We start from the raw sequence: 25,306 nt of genomic DNA, 5'->3' as shown, positions 1-25,306 counted from the left end.
ACTCCCTCCTGGACTTGCAGTAATAGGACGGTCTGCCATTACTCTGCTTGACCCACGACATTCCAGCTTGCTGGAATTCCACTCAAGATTCATTTAGATGTTGGTGAATATAGGAAAGCACTCAGGCCACAGAAAGACACCTTACGAGCTTCTGTCAAAGACCAAAAGTGGCAACAATAGTGAAGCACGGTCACATAGGTTGAAATGGAAAGGGTTTATTATACTCACAAAGTTAAAACGATAATAAGCAGCATATAAAGGATCAAACACCCGACCCAGGATTCGTTCCGAAAAGCTTTGTCAGGGGCGGTCTTTTTAAACCCGCAGGTAGGTATACACCCCACCTCTATAAAACGTCATATTCCAATCATTACAAAATATACCCTTAAAACAATAACATATTACTAAAACAGACACAAATATAAATAAATAGTAATCAAAATTCCTCTCCTTATATAAATTAGACAGTGCACGCTCTATTTACTTTTAAATACTCCATGATTACTCCTTATTCATGTTTAAACCAGGACGTCTTATAAGCCAATCATAGTTTACAAATCCTAAGGCCCACCCTCTTTCATTCTGAAAATACCACCCACGTCACACCACACATGACCCCCTCCAGCCAACCCTAGCCTTTTCGCCTTACTACCAAAGGTCCTAGATCAACGATGCTAACTGAGGCATGTTTTAGATCGAACTCCACATCCCTCTTGGTTGTAAAGAACCTATATTATAGATCCACTCCACCTCCCGTCTGTTAATCTGAATTGTAGTGTTACCTCCAGGCCAATGTGGTTTTACCTGTTCAACCCCCATGAAAAACAGGCCACTTGGGTCCTTCTGGTGTGCCATCTTAAAGTGCATTGAGACACTATGTGTCTCAAGCCCCTTTTTTATATATCTAACGTGCTCCTGCAGTCTCACTTTGAGTTTTCTCATTGTTCGGCCTACATATTGGAGGCCACATGGGCACTCCAACATATAGACGACCCATACGCTCTCACAGGAGATTTGCCCTTTAATCTTAAAATCCATTTTTTTTCATTAGAATGTACACTCTGCATATCCCTCTTCCTCTTGTCCTTTTTTCTGTTCCTACACGGCAGGCTAAAACCATGCCTCACATAAGAATCTCCGTACCAGCTGTAGTTAGCATCGTTGATCTAGGACCTTTGGTAGTAAGGCGAAAAGGCTAGGGTTGGCTGGAGGGGGTAATGTGAGGTGTGACGTGGGTGGTATTTTCTGAATGAAAGAGGGTGGGCCTTAGGATTTGTGAACTATGATGGGTTTATAAGACGTCCTGGTTTAAACATGAATGAGGAGTAACCATGGAGGATTTTGAAGTAAATAGAGCGTGCACTGTCTAATTTATATGAGGAGAGGAATTTTGATTACTATGTATTTATATTTGTGTCTGTTTTAGTAATATGTTATTGTTTTAAGAGTATATTTTGTAATGATTGGAATATGATGTTTTATAGAGGTGGGTTGTATACCTACCTGCGGGTTTAAAAAGACCGCCCCGGAATGGGTGGAATAGATGCCCCTGACAAAGCTTTTCAGAGTGAAACCCGGGTCGGGTGTTTGATCTTTTATATACTGCTTATTATCATTTTAATTTTTTGAGTATAATAAACCCATTCCATTTCAACCTATGTGACGGTGCTTCACTATTGTTGCAACTTTTGGTCTTTGACAGAAGCTCGTAAAGGGGGGGAGAAGGTGGCTTTCTGATATTCACCAACATCTGAATGAATCTTGAGTAAAGAATTTTCTGAAAAACGTATCTTTAAATGTGAACTGTACCCACTTCACGATTGGGACCTGTGACGCACTAAAGGCAACATACTAAAGGCTATTTTATATATTTATTTGCTGAAATTCCACCATGCATATGCTAGAGCATCTGTATGAGCAGCATACAGATTAATGATTTTGTCATGCACCGGACAAGGAGAATGTGGAGGATAAGGAGTTGCCATTGGAAGATGAGTGGCTGGTGGAGGTGCAGAAGGCTAATAATGACAACACTGGCCATGATGATCAATTATCTAATTTGGGGATGGAACCAGAAAGAACTGAGTCTTCGGACACAATGGTGAGAATGGCAAACTGTATGCTTGCTTGCTTACGTAATGAGAGATGTATATTTTCTATCAATCTGATGATTACTGGATAGCCAAAGCAAAATGGGTTCTTGTTTCCAAAAGGAAGACCAAATTGCTTTATTACCAGGATACACTGTGTACGCAGCTTGTGGATGCTTTCAACAGGCTGACTGTCTGACCAGGAGGCCCCTCTCTACCCTTGTTGAGTCACACACCTCACGCCGTCTCTGCTACCACAAGCAGCAGAAGACGCAGCAGAATCCAGTATAGTATCATCAACATAATGGAGCAATTTTTATGTGCAGCGCCAGGTTGACTCAAATCAGCAAATGGAGACTTACAGCCTGAACACCGGTTTAATCCTACCTGGACTCTGGCTTTTCTTCAGTGCATACCCTGTTCCCTGACCCCATGGACTTCTGGACAGTCAGATTGGAACAGTGACCAGAACTGCTCCAGTATGCTCTCTCTGTACTGTCTTTACCAGACTTACTGTCATCACAGACAGGGTTTTTAGCACACTAGATGGCATCATCACACCTAAATCGATAAAGGTGTCCTCTGACAGTGTACAAAACATAATTTTTGTCAAAATTAACGAGGCATGGATCCATAAGGATTTTTACACACCTTCAGCTAAAGCAGATGAATAGATATTCTGTTGCTGATGGTGCCCCATCATACCACTGCTACTGCCTGCCTACCATGATTTTCCATACCGCATAGCTGCTGTAGCTATCATACCACTGCTGCAGTCTGCCTGCCACCATAATTTTCCATACCATATGGATGCTGCTGCAGCCACCACAGCCAATCCTGGGTGCTAATTACCCTACTGCCTCTTTCATTACCCCTACTGCCACTACCATTACTGCTACACAGTTGCCACTACTACTACCCCTACATAATTGTCACACACACACACATCTTTTTTACTGCCTTGTCTGTTCCATGCTGTGCTGTTACTGCTGCCGCTACTATTGTGATAACACTGATGCCGGCATATTAACCCCTTGTATGCCACATCCCCATCGGGTCCCAAAATAAAACACATAAAATTGTAAAAAAATTCATAAATAGAAAAAAAATGAAAAACAGACATATTGGGTATTGCCGCATCCGTAACGACAAGCTCTATACAAATATCACATGATCCACCCCCTCATCTAAACGCCATAATTTTTTTTTTTTTAAAACCTTGCTAAAACAACCATTTTTTTGTCACCTTATGTGACGATCCCGACTCTCAGGTCATGTCACGGGGGTGAATTATACTAGTGATCTCATCAATTTACCACATAAATTCCCACCCACCTATTCTAGATGATGGAATTATGCTAACTTACTCTCCTAGATTCTCATACCCCAATATTTTCTATCCCACTGCTGCCACCAATCTGTGACGATCCCTAAAAGGGAGTGGTGCTGATCTCGTTTCAGGAACCCGCCCATTGGGCGGGGCTTCCTCCTTTTAAGCGCCCAGAGCCCATCAGTCAGTGCTCTGGTTGCGTTGCTTTCACAAGTTAGCTCCAGAGCTCTCCTGTGCTTTGTGATATTCCTGCAGTATTGCTTTGCTTGGGTTTTGTACTTCCTCTTCTTTCAGCTCTATTTCTTCTAGTGCTGGTGGGCCCCCTTAAGGTCTGGTTTTCTCCACCTCCTGATATTGTAGGTGTTATGACCTGTTTTGTTTCTTCCATTACAGACTATGGCTTCCCCTAAGGAACAGGATCAGCGGAAGGCTGGGACCAAGAGGAAGCATTTGGCATGTTATGAATGTAACACACCCCTAGATGACAGCTGTCCTTACTCCAGATGTGAGAGTTGTCGCACGGCATCCACGGAACCCACGATGCAGGAGATGTTCCAATGGACCAAGACATACGTGGATGATTCCATCAAGGGAGTAGTTCAGCTGCTTAATGAGAGGCTACCAGGTCCCTCTCAGACTCCCATGGAGGTGGTCGCACCGGTCGAAAGACCTACCCCCTGTTCAGTGGGGTCTTCTTCTTCTGAGGAAGAAGAATCTACTTCTTGCTTTTTCCCTCCAAAAAAGACGCAGAAGTTACTCAAGTCCATCAGGTCGGGAGACCAGGATGTTGACATGGGGGAGTCCTCCGATCCCGCCGGTCGGACACAGCGTGTCTTTAGAGCGGATGAGACCCTCCTCTCTGTGATGCGCACAGAGTGGAAAAAGCCTGAGAAGGGTCCAGTGCTTACCAGAAAATTCAGACTCATGTACCCGATGGCTAAACCCTTGGTGGAATCGTGGGGTTCCATTCCCAAGGTGGACATGGCTATAGCCAAGTTGTCCCGGCGCACTCTAGTCCCTGCAGACGATGGGTCTAGCCTGCAGGACCCTCTAGACCGGAGGGCAGAGTGCACCTTTAGGAGGGGTTACGCGGCGGCCGCTGCCTCCGCATCTACTTCCATTGCGGCCACTGAGGTAGCCACCTATCTACGCTCTAGGCTTAATCAAATCCAGACGGATGTGGACCAGAGCGTATCAAGAGACGACATCCTGGCAGCCTTCAAGTCAGCCAACCTGGCTATGGACTTTTTAGTTGATTCCTCCCAGATACAGCTGAAGCTGGCCGCCAAAACTATGGCCCTAGTTTCAGCTGCCCGCAGACCACTCTGGCTGAAACCGTGGATCGCGGATAACGCATCCAAGTTTAACCTTTGTGGGCTTCCCTTCGAACCAGATAGGTTATTCGGGTCAGAATTGGACAAAATAATGGAGGGGCTCTCCGATAAAAAAGGGAAGAGCCTCCCCCAGCAGCCCTTTCGGGGACGCCCCAGACAGGAAAAGAAGGGCGGGGGTCGTCCTGGGCAGCAGTCTAGGCGCAGAGATTGGGGGGGGCCGTCTCGTAAATATCCGAGACGCCCCCGCAAACCCACCAGGGAGGCAAAACCCTCCTGACTATGGGCCTCCTCGAGGCTCTTGGATAAGCCCTGCTGCCCCTGCAGTGTCTCCTCTAGATTTTCCCGTACCCCTCCCCCAGATTCCCGTGGGGGGCCGTCTTACCCATTTCAAAGACTCTTGGAGCCGGTTGATTGCAGACCCCTGGGTCCAGGACATAGTTTCCGCCGGGTACCGGGTAGATCTTATCTCTCTCCCCCCAGAGAGATTCATCGCCACACGAAACTTCGGGTCTGCCAAACAGGTGGTCCTAGAATCTTACATTCAGGACTATATTTCCAAGGGAGCCCTAGCGGAGGTACCGGCAGGGGAGAGGGGCCTAGGGATTTATTCACCAGTGTTCCTGGTTCCCAAGAAGACAGGAGATCTCCGGATGATCATCGATTTGAGATTCCTCAATCGATTTATAAGGAAAACAAGGTTTCGCATGGAAACCATAAGGTCAGTCAGCCATATCCTCAATCCTGGGGACGTCATGGCTACTCTGGACCTCAAGGATGCGTACCTTCACATTCCGATCCATTCCGCTTCCCGGAAACTCCTCAGGATCGCGGTCCAGATTTCAGGGGTTTGCAGGCACTTTCAGTTCGCCGTGCTTCCCTTCGGAATCTCTTCTGCCCCCCTTATCTTCACCAAGATGGTGGTTTCGGTGGTGGCAGCTTTGAGACTCCAAGGACTGACTATTATTCCTTATCTGGACGATTGGCTTTTCATAGCCTCTTCAGTTCCGATCCTTACCCACCATCTTCAGGTCGCAATCTCTTTTCTCTTCCGCCTAGGCTGGATTATCAACTGGCAGAAGTCGAATGTGAGCCCATCGACTTCAATCCATTACTTAGGATTCGTGGTCGACTCTGTGGAGATGTCCATCCGGTTGACTCCAGAAAGGAGAGCGCGGATTCAGGACCTGGCAAAGGTCCTTTATGTCCCTCGTCGAGTCTCTATCCGGACTCTCATGAAGATGCTGGGGCTCATGTCAGCGGCTGTGGATGCGGTCCCTTGGGCGTTATGGCACCTCTGTCCTCTTCAGTCGGACGTCTTACACCTATGGAACGGCAGCCCTGCGGGGCTAGATTCCCTGTGCTCCCTGTCCGGTCAAACCCGAAATTCCCTCAGATGGTGGTTTCAGCTACCAGCAGGGAAGTCTATGACCCAACCAGCTTGGGTCATATTGACTACAGACGCGTCCCTTGTAGGCTGGGGCGCTCACCTGGACGGATCCCCAATTCAGGGATCTTGGTCTCCTCTGGAGCGGCATCTTTCCTCCAATCTTCGCGAGATGCGAGCTATCCGGCTAGCCCTCCTTCACTTTGCGCCTCAGATCCGGGGCAAAGCAGTGAAAGTCCAGTCAGACAATATGACTGCAGTTCTCTATATAAACAAACAGGGAGGCACAAGATCATTGCCCCTTCTGTCAGAGATCGGGGTAATTCTTCGGTGGGCAGAGCTGAACCTTTCCCATCTATCTGCCGTTCATATTCGAGGCTCCCTTAATATGATAGCGGACCGCTTAAGTTGAGGATTACCGACCATGGAGTGGTCTCTGCATCCGGAGATCTTCAGGCAGCTAGTTCACAGATGGGGTATGCCAGAAGTGGATCTTATGGCAACCAGGTTCAACGCCAAGGTGATGAGGTTCTGTTCCCTCTACAGGGAAGACAACCCCCTGGCGATAGATGCTCTGTCAATACCGTGGAGGTTCAGGCTGGCTTACATCTTCCCTCCCTTTTCCATAATACCGAGGGTATTGATGAAAATCCGTCAGGATCAGGCCTCGGTAATAGCCATCATACCGTTTTGGCTCAGAAGATCCTGGTTTACCCAGCTCATTCAGATGAGTCGGGGACAATACTGGAGACTCCCCCCGGAGCAGACCCTGGTGTCGTGGGACACTGACCTCTGCCTAGATCTGCACAGGTTCAACCTGACAGCCTGGAGGTTGATCAGTCTCTTCCCAACATAGAAGGGCTTTCCGAGTCGGTCCTGAGAACTTTGTCGCATTCCCGAGCAGAGTCTACAAAGAAGACCTACTCCAGGATCATGAGAATCTTCGAGGCATGGTGTGATTCCAGACAGGTGGCGTCTGCAGATCCGCCCCTTCCTGCGATACTTCAATTTCTTCTGGATGGATTAGATAGAGGCCTATCTCCAGCTACCTTGAAGGTACAAGTTTATGCCATCTCGGCCTGTCTCAACAGGCCACATTCTCGGGACCCACTCATCAAACGCTTCCTGAAGGGAGCTGAAAGACTAAAGCCTACTATACTGAAACCTATCCCCCAGTGGGATCTTTCAGTAGTGCTCAGGGGGCTAGCATCTCCCCCCTTCGAGCCCTTGGAGGAGGTCAATTTTTAATTTTTGACTTTAAAGATGGTCTTTCTTCTGGCTATAGCTTCAGCCAAAAGAGTCTCTGAATTGCAGGCTTTCTCCGCAATTCACCCGTACATTATTTTTCTACAGGATAGAGTACTCCTGAAGTTTTTACCTTACTTCAGGCCTAAGGTGCCTACTTTCCAGAACATCAATCAGGTAATATCTTTACCAGTTTTGTTTACAGCCTCCTCCTCTGATACTCCAGCTAGAGACCCGCTGGATATTTCAAGATGCCTCCAGATCTATGTGGATAGATCTAGTGAGTTCAGGATAGATGAGAATCTTCTTATCCTGTTTGCCGGTAAGTCTAAAGGCCGTAAAGCGTCTAAAGCCACCATTAGTCGCTGGATCAAGGAGGCCATTATGGAAGCTTTCGTCTCCCAATCCTTAGATCCTCCTGAGTTTGTGAGGGCCCATTCTACTAGGGCGGTCTCCACCTCGGTTGCGGAGAGAAGACTCCTCCCCTTAGAGTTGATCTGTAAGGCGGCCTCCTGGAGCTCTGAGTCAACCTTCATCTCCCATTATAGGATAGATGCTAGGATGGCAGAGTTTTCGGCTTTTGGGCAGACTGTTCTTAGTTCTGCCAGGCATGAGGACCCTCCCTAGGGGATTCTTCTTGCTATCTCCCCATCTGTGCTGCTGTTGAGGACGTAAGGGAATCGTTAATTTCTAACGATAATTTGTTTTCCCTTAGTCCTAACAGCAGCACACAAATATCCCACCCTAAATACATTATGCTTGTTAAAAACACGGTGGGCTGGGAGGGTGATCTCCTCCCTTTCAGGGAGCTGAAGATCGTTTATTGGTTCTTGGGCTCATTAAAATTCCGCCGGTCCTACCAGTCCACAGGGGCAGTTAACCCCATCTGTGCTGCTGTTAGGACTAAGGGAAAACAAATTATCGTTAGAAATTAACGATTTTTTTTTGTTTCAAAAATTATATTATTGTGTAAAACTTACATAAATAAAAAAAAAGTATACATATTAGGTATCGCCGCTTCCGTATCGACCGGTTCTATAAAAATATCACATGACCTAGGCATTCCTTTCCTTCTGCGCCCTGCCGTGTGCCTGTACAGCGGTTTACGACCACATATGGGGTGTTTCTGTAAACTACAGAATCAGGGCCATAAATATTGAGTTTGTTTGGCTGTTAACCCTTGCTTTGTAACCGAAAAAAAATTATTAAAATGGAAAATCTGCCAAAAAAGTGAAATTTTGAAATTGTATCTCTATTTTCCATTAATTCTTGTGGAACACCTAAAGGGTTAACTACGTTTTTAAAATCAGTTTTGAATACCTTGAGGGGTGTAGTTTCTAAGATGGGTCACTTTTATGGAGTTTCTACTCCAGGGGTGCATCAGGGGAGCTCCAAATGGGACATGGTGTAAAAAAGAACTGTCCAGCAAAACCTGCCTTTCAAAAACCGTATGGCATTCCTTTCGTTCTGCGCCCTGCCGTGTGACCGTACAGCGGTTTACGACCACATATGGGGTGTTTCTGTAAACTACAGAATCAGGGCCATAATTATTGAGTTTGGTTTGGCTGTTAACCCTTGCTTTGTACCTGGAAAAAAATTATTAAAATGGAAAATCTGCCAAAAAAGTGAATTTTTGAAATTGTATCTCTATATTCCATTAATTCTTGTGGAACACCTAAAGGGTTAACGACGTTTGTAAAATCAGTTTTGAATACCTTGAGGGGTGTAGTTTCTTAGATGGGGTCACTTTTATGGAGTTTCTACTCTAGGGGTGCATCAGGGGGGCTTCAAATGGGACATGGTGTCAAAAAACCCAGTCCAGCAAAACCTGCCTTCCAAAAACCGTATGGCATTCCTTTTCTTCTGCGCCCTGCCGTGTGCCCGTACAGCGGTTTACGACCACATATGGGGTGTTTCTGTAAACTAAAGAATCAGGGCCATAATTATTGAGTTTGGTTTGGCTGTTAACCCTTGCTTTGCAACTGGAAAAAAATTATTAAAATGGAAAATCCGCCAAAAAAGTGACATTTTGAAATTGTATCTCTATTTTCCATTAATTCTTGTGGAACACCTAAAGGGTTAACAAAGTTTGTAAAATCAGTTTTAAATACCTTGAGGGGTGTAGTTTATAGAATGGGGTCATTTTTGGGTGGTTTCTATTATGTAAGCCTCGCAAAGTGACTTCAGACCTGAACTGGTCCCTAAAAATTGGGTTTTTGAAAATTTCTGAAAAATTTCAAGATTTGCTTCTAAACTTCTAAGCCTTGTTACATCCCCAAAAATAAAATATCATTCCCAAAATGATCCAAACATGAAGTAGACATATGGGGAATGTAAAGTAATAACTATTTTTGGAGGTATTACTATGTATTATAGAAGTAGAGAAATTGAAACTTGTAAATTTGCAATTTTTTACAAATTTTTTGTAAATTTGGTATTTTTTTTATAAATAAAAAACAATTTTTTTTACTTCATTTTACCAGTGTCATGAAGTACAATATGTGACGAAAAAACAGTCTCAGAATGGCCTGGATAAGTCAAAGCGTTTGAAAGTTATCAGCACTTAAAGTGACACTGATCAGATTTGCAAAAAATGGCCTGGTCCTTAAGGTGAAATAAGGCTGAGTCCTTAAGGAGTTAAAATATCACATGACCTAACCCCTCAGGTGCAACTGCAAAAAAAGGGGGCCAGTCAGCACATCCCAATGCACAGGTGCATGCTGCCGTGGCTAGGAACTCAAAGAAAAAAACACAATGCAACAGCACTCTGCTAACACAAATAAAGTACAATAATGCCATAGTTATAGAAAATATTCTGGTGCTAATTCTATGCTTATTCTGTAAATTCATTTTGTACAAAATTATTTGGGTCTATCTGCCAAACGTCAAGGCGATCTCTATAAGATGGGAACCTAACACAAAATCCTACCTGTTGTGTGCCATAATGGCCACCATAAAATTCAGGGAGTGCAGGTTCCACATGCATGCTGGGTCCACTCTGCCTTTTACCATTTTTGGTGCCATAATTGGCTCCATTAAATCCAGGGAATGCAGGTACCAACATGCATGCTGAGCTCACTCTAAATATCTTCCTAACCCCCAGGTTAACACCGTAAAAAAAAAAAAATATATGTATTGTGCCAAAAAAGCAATTTATTTTGTCAACTTACATCACAAAAAGGGTAATACCAAGTGATCGAAAAGTCATATGCACCCCAAAATAGTACCAATCAAACCGTCATCTCATCCCACAAAAAATGAGACTCTACCTAAGACAATCGCCTAAAAAATAAAAAGACAAAATATGGAGACACTAAAACATGATTTTTTTTGTTTCAAAAATGCTTTTATTTCGTAAAACTTAAAAATATTTAAAAAAGTATAAATATTAGGTATTGCCACGTCCATAGCGCCCTGCTATATAACACCCCAGGTGAACACCGTAAAAAAAATAGAATAAAAACTGTGCCAAAAAAGCGATTTTTTTTGTCACCTTACATCGCAAAATGTGTAATACCAAGTGATCAAAAAGTCATATTCACCCCAAAATAGTACCAATCAAACCAGGTCATCCTGTAAAACATGAGCCCCTACATAAGACAGATAGAAAAACGATGACTTTCAGAATATGGAGACACTAAAAAATAATTTTTTCAAAATTGCTTTATTATGTAAAACAAAAAATATTTGGTATTGTCGAGTCTGTTATAATCTGCTCTATAAAAATAGCACGTGATCTAACCTGTCAGATGAACATTGTAAACAACAAAAAATAAAAACGGTGCCAAAGCTATTTTTTGTTACCTTGCCTCACAAAAAGGTAGATCAATAAAAAATCATAAGCACACTAAAATAGTACCAAAAAAACTGCCACCTTATCCCATAGTTTCCAAAATTGGGTCACTTTTTTTGAGTTTCTACCCTAGGGGTACATCAGGGGGTCTTAAAATGTGACATGGTAACATATAATTATCCCAGTGAAATCTGCCCTCCAAAAACCTTATGGCGCTCCTTTTCTTTTGTGCCCATACAGAGGTTTACGATCACAAATGGGGTTTTTCTGTAAACTACAGAATCAAAGTAATAAATATTGAGTTTGTTTGGCTGTGAACCCTTGCTTTGTTAGCAGAAAAAAATATGGATAAAAATGGAAAATCTTTCCAAAAAGTGAAATCCTGAAATTTCATCTATATTTTCCTTTAATTGTTGGAACACCTAAAGGGTTAACAAAGTTTGTAAAATCTATTTGAATATCTTGAGGGGGTGTAGTTTCTAAAATAGGGTCATTTATGGGTGGTTTTTATTAAGTAAGCCCAGCAGTGACTTCATAACTGAACTGGTCTTTAACCCCTTCCCGACTGCAATCCGTTTATATACGTGATATTTGCACATGCCCCGTGCAGCTACCACGTGTATAAACGTCAAGCCAGCTCTTTAATCCAAGCGCTGCAAAGCCATCAGCAGAGAGTGTCAGCTCTATGCTGACACTCTGCTGTAACCCCATAGATGCCGCGGTAGCGGCTATACATGGGGTTAATAGAGGGAGGGGGCTCCCTCTCCACCATCGAGGCTTCCGCGCTGCGATGGCAGCACCCGATGGTTGCCATGGCAACCGGACGCTTTGCAAAAGCGTCCAGTGTTGCCACCTACAGGGCATCTGATAGTATTATACTTTGCAATGCAAGAGCATTGCAAAGTATAATACAGCCCTCAGCCCCACTGGATCTTCAAGATCCAAGAGGAACTTGATAAAAAAAAATGAAAATAATAAAAGTAAAAATAAATAAATAAATAAAAATGTAAAATGAAAAAAATAAATTGCCTTTTCCTATAAAAAAATGAAAAAAATAAATAAAATACACATATTAGGTATTACCGCGTCCGTAATGACCGTCTCTATAAATATATCACATGATAGACCCCTTCCGATAAACACCATAAAAATTTTTAAAAAACGGTGTAAAAAAAGCCATTTTTGTCGCCTTACATCACAAAAAGTGCAACACCAAGCGATCAAAAAGGTGTATATCAAACAAAATGGTACCAATAAAACCGTCACCTCATCCCTCGAAAAATGAGACCCTACATAAGAAAATCGCTCAAAAAATAAAAAAAATATAGTTCTTAGAACATTGAGACACTAAAACATAATTTTTTTATTTCAAATATGCTATTATTGTGTTAAAGTGAAATAAATAAAAAAGGGTACATATTAGGTATCGCCGCATCCGTAACAACCTGCTCTATAAAAATAACACATGATCTACCCTGTCAGATGAATCTTGTAAAAAAAACTAAAAAAAAACTGTGCCAAAACAGCCATTTTTCAGTTACCTTGCCTCACAAAAAACTTAATATAGAGCAATTAAAAATCATATGTACCCCAAAATAGTAACAATAAAACTGGCACCTTATCCCCTAGTTTCCAAAATAGGGTAACTTTTTGGGAGTTTCTACTGTATGGGTGCATCAGGGGGGCTTTAAATGGGACAAGGCATCTAAAACCAGTCCAGCAAAATCTGCCTTCCAAAAACCATACAATGTTTCTTTCCTTCTGCGCCCTGCCGTGCGCCCTTACATCAGTTTACGACCACATATGGGGTGTTTCTGTAAACCGCAGAATCAGAGTAATAAATATTGAGTTTTGTTTGGCTGTTAACCCTCAATGTGTTAAAGAAAAAAAGTAATAAAATGGAAAATCTGCCAAAAAAGTGAAATTAAAAAATTTCATCTCCATTTTCTTTTAATTCTTGTGGAACACCTAAAGGGTTAACAAAGTTTGTAAAATCAGTTTTGAGTAACTTGAGGGGTGTAGTTTCTACAATGGGGTCATTTATGGGGGGTTTCCACTATGTAAGCCCCACAAAGTGACTTCAGACCTGAACTGGTCCTTAAAAAGTGGGTTTTGGAAATTTTCTTAAAAATTTTAAGAATTGCTTCTAAACTTCTAAGCCTTCTAACGTCCTAAAAAAATAAAATGACATTTACAAAATGATGCCAACATAAAGTAGACATATGGGAAATGTTAAGTAATAAATATTTTATTAGGTATGACTTTCTGTTTTAGAAGCAGAGAAATTGAAATTTTGAAAATTGTGAATTTTTCTAAATTATTGGTAAATTTGGGATTTTTTCATAAATAAAGTTGAAATATATTGACTCAAATTTATGACTATCATGAAGTACAATATGTCACGAGAAAACAATCTCAGAATGGCTTGGATAAATAAAAGTGTTCCAAAGCTATTACCACATAAAGTGACGCATGTCAGATTTGTAAATTTTGACCTCGACACTGGGGCATCAATGACCGTTGGTCATGAAAGGGTTAAAAAAGTGGGTTTGGGAAATTTTCTTAAAAAATTTAAGATTTGCTTCTAATAAATAAAATGGCATTCACAAAATGATCCAAACATAAAGTAGACATACAGGAAATGTAAACTATTAACTATTTTAGGAGGTATCACTTTCTGGTTTAAAAAGCAGAGAAATAGAAATTTGGAAAGTTGCTAATTTTTCCAATATTTTTGTAAATTTGGAATTTTTTTATAAATAAAAATGAAATATATTGAGTGAAATTTACCACTATCATAAAGTACAATGTGTCACCAGAAAAAAAAATCAGAATGGCTTGGATAAGTAAAAGCATTCAAAGATATTACCACATAAAGTGAAACATGTAAAATTTCCAAAAAACAGCTTGTTCCTTAAGGTGAAATATGGCAGGGTCCTGAAAGGGTTAATATATGCAGGATGGTTGCTATCATATCTCAATAAGGAGTTAGTAGCTGTACTCTTCTAAAATTCTCTAGTATCGATCACTCCTTCTTTTAACTCTATTTCAACATCAAAGAATTGTAAAACATTTTACCTCCAAACTGAGATGTAAAAAACAATTGTTATCATTTAAATATGCCACAAACTTGGTGACTTCCTCCTCTGATCCTGACCACACCACAAACACATGATCGATGTATCTTAAATACAGCTTGATGTGTTGTATATATGGATTAGGTTTAAGATTAAGACTAGCCTATAATATGCCAATTAAAGATGAAAATACCAGTTCATACCGAACTGGGTTTGGTCCGAACTTTTCTACTTTTCAGATGATAGACGAACCCAAACCTCTTCAGGTTAGTTTCGGATTAATCCACTAAAATGGCACTAAGGAAGATGAAGAAGGGTTAAACCAGCATATAGATGATCAGTGCACCCTAATACACAGGGTAGGGTAACAATTTACCTGTGAGTGATAATGTGAAACTAAGCATCAGTCTCAATCGTCCATTTCTGTTTATTGTATTTCCACACAGTTGGAATTATTTTATTTTTTTGGTGGGTTCAATTTTATTCGACCAGCATATGGATGATCAGTACACCAATACACAGGGTAGAGCAACAATTTACCTGTGATTGTTAACGTGAAATTGAGCATCAGGCTTCAATCGTCTTTCTGTTTCTGTTTATTGTAATTCCACATGGTTGGAATTTCATTTTTTTCAGTGGCTTTCAATTTAAATAAACCAGCATAATGGTGATCAGTACACAAATACACAGGATAGAGCACCAAATTATCTGTTTACCTTTATATCTATCCCTGCACAGTTTTATTTTATTTTTATTTTTGGGGGTCTGTGTTAAATAAATTCAAACCAACAATTGCATGATTACTACACTAATATACAGGGTAGCGCACAAAATTATCTTGGTAATAACGAATTTAGGCCTAAATCCATTTACGTTTATTTCTGTATTCACACGTTTCCAATTTTTTTTTTTGGGGGGTGGTGAAATTATTAAAATCAGCATATACCTGATTACTACACCAATACACAGGGCAGAGCACAATATTTTTTAACAGGCCCAAATATGTCAGGGCTATGTAAGGGTTCAAAATGAAAGACCCAGAGCCAGAATGTGGGTAATAGCAGCACCAGCTATCCTGCCAGAAATAGAAATAGTAGTAGTAGTAGGTCACAGTTGTCCCTGCTGGCTTCAGAAAGGCATAACATTATTGTTGAGGAGAAAGAGGATGAGATTGTGGATTGGATGGCTTACTCCTCCATTCAGTAACAACAGGGTGATGTGGAGGTGACCTCAGAGTCTGACACCGTGCCATGGAGCCAGATGTCACAGCATTGCTCCTGCTCCTTCTATTTGCAGCCCCAGAGAAGGCTTTCAGTGGAGTCATCTCAGTCTTCACTGGACCTTCCTAATCGGGCTCCTTACTTTTTTCTAAAAAGTAGCAAGATAACCCCAGCCTACGTCAGATACTCAAGAGAATCTCCCTGATGATGACTTGTGTGAGACCAGGAAGAGGAGGTGGAGCCGGAGGCTGTAGACTCCAGGCATAGCAATGTTAGTGGTGTTAGTAGTGGTGCCCATAGCTGTGTATTGATTGGGGGCAATCAAGACAAAAGTAGAACAGGGAAAGGGAGCCCAAGAACCCACCATGATATCCCACAGTCTGACAGAAAGGGCAGGGAAAGTGATGACTAAGATGACACTTGTTTACTGTACAGGACATGGGAGCCAGATCGGGGTGCTGAAGAGGAGGCGATCAGAGGAGGAGGGTGATGGTGGAAGCAAAAAAGAGCAGAGGCCACGTACCTCCTAAAGAACAGCCATCACCACAACTACTTTGGCAATCTGGTGATGCCGCTGACGCTGTGGGTTAGGTCCAAATTGTGCCAAGGCAAAGCCGAGCTTAGCTGCCTCTACCTCTGCATGAGTATCCTCTGTCTGGCATTTTTTTTCTCCAAACTGCCGGAAGACAACAGCATTACCTTTTGCAAGCTGTGTAAGAGCAAATTAAGACGTGGGCAGGCAAACACGGCTCTATTGGCCCACATGAAGCAGCATCACCCCATCCCTTGGGCAAGAGGTGGCAACCAGCTAGCGCAACAGGAGTTCCCTCCTCTGGGCCACCTTGCGGCAGCCTGGCCGCATCCATTGGCAGTACTGTGTCTTTTATAGTATTATCCTTTTCTGCTTTTCCCGTTTAGGTTCCTTCTCCTCCTCCGCTCAATTATCAGCCATCGTTAATGGAAGGCATGTCCAGGAATCAACTCTACATGCGCAGAAGCCTAATGGTGTAAAAGTTTATTTCCAACCTGGCCAAGTTGCTGGTGGTGCAGTTGCTGCAATACAATTTAGTTGACTCTGCTGCCTAATGGCATTCACTCAGCCTTGCTGAAAGATACCTACCTGGCATTATTTTTCCCAAAAAGCAATCCCTGCCTTGTACTCTCATGTGGGGGACAACATGGGCCATTTCCTGAGATTTTCACTGTGCAAAAGGTTCACACCATGGTGGATACCAGGAGCAACTCTTATGGGCAGGGACAGTACATTTATGGCCCAATGGGTCAATATTTTTTGTGGCAGTAGCGAGGCAGCAACCCAGCATCGAGGCCTCCATGAATGTGTCTGCCTAGCTCTCACACCAGGCACTTATCCGCCTCCTTCTCCATGGAAGCTTGTCCGTCCCGAACAGCGGCAGGGCACAGGGTTGCTCACACTACCCCTCATTCCCATCATATGTGTCATGTCAAGCGTTGCCACACCGTGTTGGAGCTGATTGGCCTGGGCGAGAGTAGCCACACAGGTGAGCAGTTGCTAAAGAACATCAAGTAGCATATATCCCACTGGCTGTCACCCCACCGAATCCAACTGGGCAAGGTGGTCAGCGACAATAGTCACACTATCCTGGCTGCCCTGAACATGGGTAAAATAACACATGCTTCCTGCATGGTGCATATTAGAGATGAGCGAATTTTTAAAAAATTAGATTCACCGATTCGCCGAATTTAAAAACATTTTGGTTTGTTCCAAATATATTTGCGGCAAATTAGTTAAAAACAGCTTTTTCCTGGCTGCTGAGAGCCTTTATAGTGGTGTAGAACACTGTGCCTTGCAGTAACACGCATAGAACAGAAAGCAAAAAACAGAGTGAGACACAAAAGGAGCGGAATGAAAAAAATAATAATATAGGAAGGGAATAGTGGTGGAATAGAAAGACAAGTGATGATAGGATATAAGGAAGGGCGCCAATGGTACACCTAAAAGAGGCAATCAGAGATCAGGAAGATGTTGAGGTGATAGGCTGCAACCCACAGAACCAAAAGAGTGGCATGGACTCACCAAGTATGGTGGACCGTATGTCTGAAGAATAAAAACAAGTGTATGGGGCGCCACAGTATGTTTTCCAAGTAAATAGAATAAAACATCACAATTGGTATAATAAAGTGCAATCTTATGTTATAGCTCATAAAAGGTATACACATAGGAGGTATACACAATGATTAGAATTATAACCCTAAAACATACCCTAAAAATCATAATAGGCCAGTTGAATCGAATATGTCACTTACTTCACTAGTGAAGGGGGTGTACAAGATAAACTCAAGACACTTGACACCCTCTCCTCCCTCGCCAAGATCACTTGTAGTGTGTTAAAACCATTATGTCCACAATGATGATGACCTGGGGTACTTCCAAACATAAGGTGCTTTATTAGAAACAAGCTCAACGTGTTTCGAGGAATGTATATAATAAATGCCCTTCTTTAGGAGCATAGAGTGGAATGACATTGTTCATGACCTCCTGGTGACTGACAAATAACGTGTCATCCTCAAAGAGCCTGAGTTGACGGCAGGTGTAATGCCTAACCTGCCACCGGCTGACATCAAAGTTACACAGGGGAGTACTACTGTCAGCTTGGATCATTAAGAAATCGCTTATGGCCTTTCTCTGTTCGTATAGTCGGTCTAACATACGGAAGGTGGAATTTCAACAGGTGGAAACGTTACATATTAGCCTATGTTGGGGATGCCGTTCTGCCTCTGCAGCTCAAGGAGGGTGTGCTTTGCGGCTGAAATGTATGCAAAGTTTCCTGGCCATTTTTAGAATGTTTTGCAGATGGGTGGAAGACTTCAGGAACCGCTTGACAACCAGATTGAACACGTGTGCCATGCAGGGCGCAGGGCTCAGCCCTACTTGATGCAGCACCGACACAATATTCTTCCCGTTGTCTGTCACCATGGTTCTGATTTTCAGTTGTAGCGAAGAAAGCCAGGATTCGATTTCTTGACAAAGGACACAGAGCAGTTCCTCCCCTGTGTGACTCTATTCACCCAGGGAAACAAGGTGCAGAACAGCGTGACACCGCCGTGCCCTGCACATGTGGTATGCTTGAGGGCCCCTGTGAATTGTCCCTGCAGTGGAGGCTGAGAACACGGTGGAGGATGAGGAGGCAGAGGCGGACATTGTCGCAGGAGCAACGGAGTGGCAACGTCGAGGCGGAAGCGGCATCACCTGGCCAAGTTGCTGGTGTGGCTGTGCAGGAACCACATTCACCCAGTGGGCCGTAAAAGACATGCATTGTCCCTGCCTGTAGTTACAGCTTCACACGTCAGCGCTGCTGTGCAATTTGGCAGACACCGACAGGCTCAAGTACTGGCCCATCTTGTGTTCTACATGTGTGTGCAGGGCTGGAACTTTTTGGCAAAGAAATGACGGCTTGGGACTCTCCACCTTGGCTTGGCACAAGCCATCAGTTCTCTGAAAGGTGCAGAGTCCACCACTTGGAAAGTGAGGGACTGCAGCACCAGCAACTTGGCCAGGAGCACATTCAGCTTCTGCACCGTTGGATGTGTGCACGCATACTGTTGTCTCTTGGAAATCGCTTCGGTGATCGATTGCTGACGGAATTACTGATGAGGAGTAGGAGAAGCAGGAGCATCAGGACCAGCAGATGATGAGAAGGACAGACAGCTACGTTCGCCTGAGGTGGTGGAGCCTTGACTGCCTGAAACTGGGTGTGTGCCACTGGGTGATGCAGCGGTTGCTGTGGCAGGCTGGACCACTACATCGGAGCCACGGTTGTCCCAGGCCACTTTATAGCGGCGCTGCATATGTTGATGCAGGGCCGTGCACCCTGGCCATGCTTCATCTTCTGCCCACATATTCTACATATGGCCATGTTCACCTCCTCCGGCGGCTTAACAAAAAACTGACACACCCCCGAGTAGGTTATTTTACCCCCAACACTCTGCACTGACTGGCTGCTATCGCCGCTGCCTCAGTGAATCCCATGCTCCGCTATTTCCCGGGCATGTAGGCTCCTGCGAACCGGGTGGTCTACCCCGGGCACGTTTCACTCCCGACCTCCCACTGCTGCCTCCCGGCCATGCTAGCGACTTGCTGGCTCCACCACTGGCTCCTGGCAAGCTGCCACCCTCTTCTCCCGATGATAATGAAGCCCCTTCACCAGCCGGCTCCCAAGTGCATCCAGCTACATCATTGTCTGCACGTCACTGATGTCCTACTCAACTGTCTCTGGGTCAGAAGCCTGACCGCTCGAAACACCAGCTCCCACACCACTCTCCTCATCAGTACTTGCCCACCTAGTGGAGGAAGCGGCGGATTTCTCCTCCAGATCTTGGCTGGGCAGTAGCTGCTGGCTGTCCTCTAGTAGCTCGTCCTCGCTGAAAAGTGGAGCCGAGCCCACAGCATATAATACTTCTCTGGCTTAGGGAACAGAAAAGGACAGAGGCAGGTTGAGGACAAGTGAAGGCACAGCGCCTGCTCCCGGGCCATGCCAACTAAGCGTCGTGTCAGAGGAACCCACCGACTCTTGTCTGGGGGTGTCTGATGTCACTTGGGACAAATTGGAGTCAACGATTCAAGAACCGCTGGGTTGCTTGTTAAGACACGACCTCTAGATGACACCGGGAGCTCAGGCCTCTTGCTGCTAACCCTACTGCCACGCCCCCTTACTCTGTTCCGACCTCTGCCTGCGCCAGAAACATTTACATCTCTGCCACTCCCCTGTGCCGGGCCTGGCACTTCTCTGTCTGGTATACTGTTAGATCACATAATCCAATGTTAAATGAAATATTTTTTTCTTTCGCCAGTAATACACTGCAAACAGGACTTAAGAATATATCACTGCACCGCAGAACATCAATTAGTCCCAAATTTTGTTCTACTTTTACACAACACGCTTTTCAACAGAGAAGTACAACGCTGGATGGAGAATATATTTTTATTTTGCCAGTAATACACTGAAAACAGGGCTTCAAATTAGATTACTGCACCGCAAAACTTCGAATAGGCCCAAATTATTTTCTACTTTTACACAACAGGCTTTTCAACAGAGAAGTACAACGCTGGACGGAGAATATATTTTTATTTCGCCAGTAATACACTGAAAACAGGGCTTCACAATAGATCACTGCACTGCAGAACATCAATTAGGCCAAAATTTTGTTCTACTTTTACACAACAGGCATTTCAACAGAGAAGTACAGCGCTGGACGGCGAATATATTTTTATTTCGCCATTAATACACAGCAAACTGGGTTTCACAATATATCACTGCACCACAGAACGTCAATTAGGCCCAAATTTTGTTCTACTTTTACACAACAGGCTTCTCAACAGATATATGCAACGCTGGACGGTAAATATATTTTTATTTTGCCAGTAATACACTGATAACAGGGCTTCACAATATATCACTGCAGTGCAGAATGTCAATTAGGCTGAAATTATTTCCTACTTTTACACAACAGGCTTTTCAACAGAGAAGTACAACGCTGGACGGAGAATATATTTTTATTTCGCCAGTAATACACTGAAAACAGGGCTAGACAATAGATTACTGCACCGCAGAATGTCAGTTAGGCCCAAATTGTTTTCTACTTTTACACAACAGGCTTTTCAACAGAGAAGTACAACGCTGGACGGCGAATATATTTTTACTAGCTGAAGGACCAGGCTTTGCTCGGGTATATTTAATCTATTTAATTTAATGTTTGTGTGTGTTGTTAAAAGATATCAACACTATCCACTATCAGTGGCGTACCTCCAATAGAGGCAGACCACGCAGCTGCTATGGGGCCCCTGGGGGAAGGGGGCCCGCAGTGGAGGATAGGCCCCGCCCACTAATTACACTTGTATGGCTACCTGAGAAAGTAAGAGGTGGAGAAGGACCTTTGGTGATGTCATCAACCATGTGACCAGTGCAGGAAGCCAATGAATAGCAGAGCAGCAGAAGTCTGAAGGACCTTTGGTGATGTCATCATCATGTGACCAGTGCAGAGGACTGGTGAAAGACCTGTGGCATATCACTGTGAGGGGGCGGAGCTTCTGTGTGGTGCCTGAAGGAGAGGTTAGTGGTGTTCTGGGATAACATAACATCCTAGAAAAGCTGGGAGTTGTAGTTTTGTCGTATTATATGTTTCTCAATGTAATTTAAATGTATGCCCTAGTACAGGCTGGTAATGCTGGGAGTTGTAGTTCTCTCCTCTTATACCCTCTCTTTGGAATGTATACTGATGACCCATAATAAGTCTGGCCATACTGGGGGTTATAGTTATTTCTTTTTAAAGCTCTTACCTGGTACAACTAGATGATGTCCTATAATCTGGACATGCTGAGAGTTGTAGTTCTCTTTTCTTAGGCTGGATTCTCATCACAGTTTAGTTTTCCGTTTTGCATGCAGGACTTTTTTCTGTCTAAAATAATGGATCTCCGACAGAAATCGCATAAACGGATGCCAAATGTGCAGAACTGATGCTTGAAATACAGGATCATTTTTTTCCCTTTATTTTTCTGTTTATCTGACGGATCAGAAGAACTGAAAACTAAACGGTGATATGAACCCGGCCTTATACTCTGTGTAATATCTACTTGTATCTGATCATAACAGCCTGGACATGCTGGAAATTGTAGTTCTCTCCACTTTCACCTCTCCCTGTGTTGCGCCCTAATTTCCAATAATAATCTGGTGATGATGAGACTTGTAGTTCCCTTGTCACTATTATAATGTTCTGCAGCAGCTGAGGTGTGTATTACTTGTTCACTTCTGTGCTGGTGACGGTCGCTGTTCTGCCGTCATAGGAGCACAACAACGAAAATCACTGCAGTTCCGGATCTGGCACTTCATGGACGACAACACCTGACGGATCCCGCTGACTATGATGAGATCTGTCAGGTTTCCATCTTCCAGGCTATAAAATTGTGTCCAGCATTTATGACCTGATCCACGAATGAGGCCCCAACACAGATGTGAACGAAGCTTTATATGTTCTGCAGCAGCTGAGGTATGCATTAGGAGGTTCTGACAGTTCATAAGGCAAGGGGGGCTATGGTGGCACTGGTATACTATTATGCCAGCACCACCATAGCACCCCCAATGAGCTGTGCCTGTGTGCTGCTTATAGTGGACAGTGCCCTCAGACAATGAATGGGGACAATCAAAAGCGGTTTTTTTCCCGGTATTGAGACCCTATGACGGATCTCAATACCGGAAAATAGAAACGCAAGTGTGAAAGTAGCTCATAATGTCTACACGGCTGCAACTGCTGGGGGTATGGCAGGGGAGAAGCCAGGGCAGGTGGTGGGATGGGCCAGTGGACGGAGTTAGTGGGGCCCCATTAAGATTCTTGCTATGGGGCCCAATGATTTCTATGTACGCCCCTGTCCACTATAACAGTGACAGTAACTATCTACAGCACCCTTCCCCCTTAACAGTGACCTCCACAGCCCCCCACCCCTTAACACTGCCCCCACAGTGACTCCTCCCCTTAAAATTGGACCTCCACAGCAGCCCACCCCCTTAAAATTGGACCTTTACAGCAGCCTTTCCCTTTAACAGTGAGTTTCATAGCCCACCACCCCTTTGACAGTGACCTCCACAGGGGCCCACCCCCTTAACAGTGGCCTTTACAGCAATCTGCTCCTTAACACTGACCTCCATAGCGGACCATACCCTTAACTGTGACCTCCACAGCAGCCTGCCCCTAGGCCAGATAGTCCGGCTTTCAGACTCGCAGGGCCTGGATGGACACAGGGATTTCCTTTTGAACAGCTCACTCTCAGACAGCAGCACTGTGCTCAGTGTGAGCGGCAGGGAGAAGGTCACCCTCCCTCCCACCCCTGCAGCTGACAGAAGTTGATTTTTAACTTCATTTTTTCAATCCCTGTCAGCTGATGAGTGGGAGGAGACGTGGCCTAACCAGATCAGGGCGTGGCTTAGCGGGACCTAGAAGTTGATTTTCAACTTCATTTTTTCAATCCCTGTTGGCTAAGGAGTGGGAGGGGGCATGGCCTAACCGGATCAGGGGCGTGGCTTAACAGGACCTAGGGGGTGGGGTTTTAAGTTTGTCTTTTGAGGGTGGACAAATTGTGGCAGGGGGCTGGGCCCCTTCCTGCAAGAGTGACACCCCTCTGGACACCTTACTGGCTCATTTGCATACCAAATTAACTGTATTTTCAGAGGATAAAAACATCAATTGCTGGAACAAAGTCACATCTTAAAATAAGGTACTAAGTGCTATTAGGCCATGGCTTTACTTCAATAGTGATTATCCTGGTAACAGATTTCCTTTAAAGCTTACCTACAGCAGTGAAGAAAAATAGCTGGGTTATTATGGAAACCTGATGTAAAGCTGTGTGTATGTGGAGACAGGGCCTGCGAGCTTCTATTAGCTGATAAGGGTCATGTGACCAAGCTGCTATTGGCTAATGCATTTTTTTTGGGGAATATCTCAGAAACGGTACGTCTTAGAGAGCTCAGACCTGGTCTAAAACCTTCCCGGACACCTGATGTACCTGTGTGCCAAATTTCGTGATTGTAAATACAACGGTGCGGATTCCTTTTAGCGGACATGCATACATACACACACGTATACATATACACTCAGCTTTATACTGTATATTAGATTTCGCCACTAATACACGGCAAACTGGGGTTCACAATATATCACTGCAGTGCAAAATGTAAATTAGGCCCAAATTGTTTTCTACTTTAACACAACAGGCTTTTCAACAGAGAAGTACAACGTTGGACGGCGAATATATTTTTATTTTGCCACTAATACACTGAAAACAGGGCTTCCGGATATATCACTGCAAAGCTGAGCGGCAAAGATATTTTTTCTTTTTCCACTAATACATGCAAAAAAGGGCTTTAAAACACATAACTGCACCTCTGAGGGGCAAAGATATTTTCCCTTTTTCCACTAATACACAGAAAAAAGGGCTTTAAAACAGATAACTGTATCGCTGAGCGGAAAATATATTTTACATTTGGCACTAATACACAACAAAAAGGGCTGTAATTTTTGCCCTTCACCACACAACGGCTAATAAGCCCTTTTTTTCTACTAATACAAGCCAAAAAATGCTTTAGAACATGTAACTGCACCGCACAAGGGCAAATAAAACATAGACATATTTCCTTGTAATAAACCCTGTTAATGCCTGTATTAAACAGCACTTGCACCCTAATAAGACAGGTTTCCTTGAATTACAGAGCTGTATAATGGCAATTTGGATCCCCAGTCAGTGCAGCAAGGTGTAATCGGATTGTTCCTATTACCAAGGCTATCACCTCCCCGACTGAACCCTGTTCAACACAAATGCTGGTTGAATGATTCCTCCCTATCCTTTCCCTACAACTTGAGTAATCTTTCCCTGCACTTGTAAATCAAGTCTTTCCTATTACTTTCCCTAGCGCCTGCATACACGTCTTTCCCTGCACTAAACACGCTGGTGAATGGCAGACTCTAAGTTGGCCGCTGTATTTATAGGGCTGTGACATCACAGGGCTATCTGGCTGCTGATTGGCTGCTTACAGGTCAGTATGGGTGATCCTGCCTTCCCAGAGTTCCTTGCCCCATGTCCTCACACTTGTAGCAGCCATTTTAGGAAAAAATGCGATTCATTACCATGAAGTAATTCGCATTCGGTGCAAATGGAAATTTTCCTGGAATTCAGATTGAATTCCACTTTGTCAGCTTCAATTTGCTTATCTCTAGTGTACATCTTTAATCTTGTGGGGTAACACATTCTAAATAATACATTGGCTTGAGCAAGGGGCTGGCAAAGTCCAGGAGACTGTCCAAGCACT

This window comes from Bufo bufo, chromosome 10 (assembly GCF_905171765.1).
Source record: "Bufo bufo chromosome 10, aBufBuf1.1, whole genome shotgun sequence".
NCBI lineage: Eukaryota > Metazoa > Chordata > Amphibia > Anura > Bufonidae > Bufo > Bufo bufo.
The sequence above is the reverse complement of the archived record's forward strand: the minus strand, read 5'-3'. Positions refer to the sequence as shown.